The following is a 5,546-nucleotide window of genomic DNA, read 5'->3' as shown; positions in this document are numbered from 1 at the left end:
ATAGACAAACATTGGTAGTAGAATGGCCTTACTGAAGAGCTCAGTGACTATCAACATGGCACCGTCATAGGATGCTACCTTTCCAACAAGTCAGTTCTTCACATTTCTGCCCTGCTAGAGCTGCTCCAGTCAACTCTAAGTGCTGTTATTGTGAAGTGGAAATGTCTAGGAGCAACAACAGCTCAGCTGCGAAGTGGTAGGCCACACAAGCTCACCAAACTGGACCGCCGAGTGCTGAAGTGCATAGCGCGTAAAAATCGTCTGTCCTCGGTTGCAACCCTCACTACTGAGTTCCAAACTGCCTCTGGAAGCAACGTCTGCACAAGAACTGCTCATTGGGAGCTTCATGAAATGGGTTTCCATGGCTGAGCAGCCGCACACAAGCCTAAGATCACCATGTGCAATGCCAAGCGTCGGCTGGAGTGGTGTAAAGCCCGCCGCCATTGGACTCTGGAGCAGTGGCAACAGTTTGGGGAAGGCCCTTTCCTGTTTTAGCATGACAATGCCACCGTGCACAAAGCGAGGTCTATACAGAAATGGTTTGTCGAGCTCGGGGTGGAAGAACTTGACTGGCCTACACAGAGCCCTGACCTCAACCCCATCGAACACCTTTGGGATGAATTGGAACGCCAACTGCGAGCCAGGCCTAATTGCCCAACATCAGTGCCCAACCTCACTAATGCTCTTGTGGCTGAATGGAAGCAAGTCCCCGCAGCAATGTTCCAACATCTAGTGGAAAGCCTTCCCAGAAGAGTGGAGGCTGTTATAGCAGAAAAAGGGGGACCAACTTCCCATGATTTTGGAATGAGATGTTCGACGAGCAAGTGTCCACATACTTTTGGTTATGTAGTGTATGTTACGTATTTTCAAAATGTACTATATGTTACATATTAGGTTAAAAGGTTAAAGGGTTAAGGTTAGGGTTAGGGTAAGCGTTAGCTAAAAGGGTTAAGGTTAGGGTTAGGGGAAGGGTTAGCTAACATGCTAAGTAGCAGACCGTTCAGCAGACCACACCACCCTCTGGAGAGCCCTGCGTTTGCGGGCGGTGCAGTTGCCGTACCAGGCGGTGATACAGCCCGACAAGATGCTCTCAATTGTGCATCTGTAAAAGTTTGTGAGGGTTTTAGGTGCCAAGCCAAATTTCTTCAGCCTCCTGAGGTTGAAGAGGCTCTGTTGCGCTTTCTTCACCACACTGTCTGTGTGGGTGGACCATTTCAGTTTGTCAGTGATGTGTACGCCAAGGAACTTGAAGCTTTCCACCTTCTCCACTGCAGTCCCGTTGATGTGGATAGGGGGGTGCACCCTCTGCTGTTTCCTGAAGTCCACGATCATCTCCTTTGTTTTGTTGACATTGAGTGAGAGGTTATTTTCCTGGCAGAGCCCTCACCTCCTCCCTGTAGGCTGTCTCGTCATTGTTGGTAATCAGGCCTACTACTGTTCTGTCATCTGCAAACTTGATGATTGAGTTGGAGGCGTGCTTGGCCACGCAGTCATGGGGGAACAGGGAGTACAGGAGGGGGCTGAGCGCGCACCCTTGTGGGGAGGATGAGCGAAGTGGAGATGTTGTTTCCTACCTTCACCACCTGGGGGCAGCCCGTCAGGATGTCCAGGACCCAGTTGCACAGGGCGGGGTTCAGACCCAGGGCCTCGAGCTTAATGATGTGCTTGGAGGGTACTATGGTGTTGAATGCTGAGCTATAATCAATGAACAGCATTCTTACATAGGTATTTCTCTTGTCCAGATGGGATAGGGTCTAGGATGGGTCTAGGGTGACAGGTAAGTTAGAGGTGATATGATCCTTGACTAGTCTCTCAAAGCACTTCATGATGACAGAGGTGAGTGCTACGGGGCAATAGTCATTTAGTTCAGTTACCTTTGCTTTTTTGGGTACAGGAACAATTGTGGCCATATTGAAGCATGTGGGGACAGCAGACTGGGATAGGGAGAGATTTAATATATAGGCATACTATGCTACAGTAGCCTTTATGCTATTATACTTGGTTCTGTTATGTAAAATACTAATTAGCCTAATTATTATGTGATCTTGCGAGACATTGATTCAGCTTTGATAGGGCCTGTTGTCTGGACCTATGGCAGTCTCTATGGGGGTGCCACAGGGTTCAATTCTTGGGCCGACTCTTTTCTCCGTGTATATCAATGATGTCGCTCTAGCTGCTGGTGACTCTCAGATCCACCTCTACGCAGACGACACCATTTTGTATACATCTGGCCCTTCATTGGACACTGTGTTAACAAACCTCCAAACGAGCTTCAATGCCATACAACACTCCTTCAGTAGCCTCCAACTGCTCTTAAACACTAGTAAAACTAAATGCATGCTCTTCAACCGAACGCTGCTTGCACCCGCCCACCCGACTAGAATCACTACTCTCGACGGGTCTGACCTAGAGTATGTGGACAACTACAAATACCTAGGTGTCAGGTTAGACTGTAAACTCTCCTTCCAGACTCACATTAAGAATCTCCAATCCAAAGTTAAATCTAGAATCGGTTTCCTATTTCGCAACAAAGCCTCCTTCACTCATGCTGCCAAACATGCCCTCGTAAAACTGACTATCCTACCGATCCTTGACTTCGGCGATGTCATTTACAAAATAGCTCCAACACTCTACTCAGCAAATTGGATGTAGTCTATCACAGTGCCATCCGTTTTGTCTCCAAAGCCCCATATACTACCCACCACTGTGACCTGTACGCTCTTGTTGGCTGGTCCTCACTACATATTCGTCGCCAAACCCACTGGCTCCAGGCCATCTATAAATCACTGCTAGGCAAATCCCCGCCTTATCTTAGCTCATTGGTCACCATAGCAACACCCACCCGTAGTATACGCTCCAGCAGGTATATCGCACTGGTCATCCCCAAAGCCAACACCTCCTTTGGCCGCCATTCCTTCCAGTTCTCTGCTGCCAATGACTGGAACAAATTGCAAAAATCTCTGAAGCTGGAGACACTTATCTCCCTCACTAACTTTAAGCATCAGTTGTCAGAGCACCTTACCGATCACTGCACCTGTACACAGCCCATCTGAAATTAGCCCGCCCAACTACCTCATCCCTATATTGTTATTTATTTTGCTCATTTGTACCCCAGTATCTCTATTTGCACATCATCTCTTGCACATCTATCATTCCAATGTTAATACTAATTGTAATTATTTTGCACTATAGCCTATTTATTGCCTTACCTCCATAACTTGCTACATTTGCACACACTGTATATATATTTTCTATTATGTTTTTGACTTTATGTTTTGTTTCACCCCATATGTAACTGTGTTGTTGTTTTTATCGCACTGCTTTGCTTTATCTTGGCCAGGTCGCAGTTGTAAATGAGAACTTGTTCTCAACTGGCTTACCTGGTTAAATAAAGGTGAAATAAAAATAAATAAATAAATAAATATTTACTAAACGAGCACCATTTTGAGAAGTGATATCTTCTATTTGTGATAATAATAGTAAGTGATGAGTAAGACTATTAGGCGTAGGCAACAGATCTTGATTAGAGTTATTTTGAGCGATTTTAGCGCCCTTCGAATCGTGGTGGTGAAAGGATTTCACCGTAACCAAGTGGTCACATATAGTTCTGGGTTCCACTGCGCAAGAGGGGTCCCGTGAAGTTTTATGAACATCAAGGCAGACGCGGTGAATTTGGATCCTAGATCTCGTTGGTGTGATGATAAGGTTCATGTGTGTGGATCAGTTTGTCTGCATACGCAATAGAGTTGGTGCGTTTCTGTAAGCTAAGCACTCAAACAGTAGGGCGAGTTCGAGTGCGTCGTAGGCCTACAAGTCCAACAAACTGTTTTGAGGACAGCCATTTTAACCCCTGGTAGAGTTTCCTGCCTGCGGCTGGTCTTGTTACGTCGGATTTGGCCCGCTCAATGTAGTCAAGCCTCCGGCCAACGGGTCTCTGCAAACATGCCTACAGTTATTCATCATTCGAGAAGACGGTGAAGAAACCACAATTTACCTACATATAGGTTGCTATAGCCTACATATGTATTTAGTTTGTCATTCTATTGTTTTTATGGAATTTTTGTGTAATTAAATATCATTTATTTAGAATGCATCAGAATACATTTTCGTTCTGAGTTCCAGAAATATTGTGAGGGAGCGCTACATCCCTGATAATGTCTATACACACCATCATATTAACATATATATTTATATTCCAGACTCTGCCATTGCTCGTTTCAAAAAATTCAAATAAATAAATAACAGAAAAATGGTGCGTGCATATGTATTCACCCCCTTTGCTATGAAGCCACTAAATAAGATTTGGTGCAACCAATTACCTTCAGAAGTCTCATAATTGTGGAAGAGTGGCCAGAAAAAAAGCCATTGCTTAAAGAAAACAATAAGCAAACAGGTTTGGTGTTCACCAAAAGGCATGTGGGAGACTCCCCAAACATATGGAAGAAGGTACTCTGGTCAGATGAGACTAAAATTGAGCTTTTTGGCCATCAAGGAAAACGCTATGTCTGGCGCAAACCCAACACCTCTCATCACACCGAGAACACCATCCCCACAGTGAAGCATGGTGGTGGCAGCATCATATTTCTATATTTCTTAATTCCTTTATTTGTATTTTGGGGATTTGTGTGTATTGTTTTGTATTGTTAGGTATTTTCTGCACTGTTGGAGCTAGGAACATAAGCATTTCGCTACACCCCGCGATAACATCTGAAAAATATGTGTATGCGACCAATACAATTTGATTTGGTTAGGGTTTAGGGTAGGGACATCCCAAGGATCCCAATCGAACTGACCATTATGTTATAAGGTTAAGGGGTCAAGCTCGCTGGGCACGAGCGCCCTCTTCTGAGTGAATACGGAACTACGCCTGTGTGGGTTCACCTCACGTGTGTGCTCATCCTAGCCCGTTTATTTATACTTCAGTGATCTGTGTAAAATAGCCCACATTCAGGCATGGTCAACAGTAGTACATCAATGAAAAATCTGCAGGAAAGTGAGTCTTGCATCAGACATGAGTGAATGACAACTAGCCTATAACACCAATAGTGTGTAACACAGGTAAGCTTTCCTGTAATTGACCAGAATAGTACTTATAGGCACTGTTTTTCCGCAGTTCTGTTAACAACCGCGAGGGCAGGTGTTCGGCAAGTGGGAGCGAAGGACACTGTGCGCTAGCTTTTTATTTTATTTATTTAACCAGGTAAGCCAGTTGAGAACAAGTTCTCATTTACAACTGCGACCTGGCCAAGATAAAGCAAAGCGGTGCGATAAAAACAACAAACACAGAGTTACATATGGAATAAACAAAACGTACAGTCAATAACACAATAGAAAATATATTTACAGTATGTGCAAATGAAGTAAATTATGGGGGTAAGGCAATAAATAGGCCATAGTGCAAAATAATTACAATTTAGTATTAACACTGGAGTGATAGATGTGCAGAAGATGATGTGCAAATAGAGATACTGGGGTGCAAATTAGCAAAATAAATAACAATGTAAATAACAATATGGGGATGAGGTAGTTGGGTGGGTTAATTACAG

The sequence above is a fragment of the Coregonus lavaretus genome (assembly GCF_964263955.1).
Source record: "Coregonus lavaretus genome assembly, contig: HAP1_SCAFFOLD_4585, whole genome shotgun sequence".
Lineage (NCBI taxonomy): Eukaryota > Metazoa > Chordata > Actinopteri > Salmoniformes > Salmonidae > Coregonus > Coregonus lavaretus.
Note: the sequence above shows the minus strand (reverse complement) of the source record.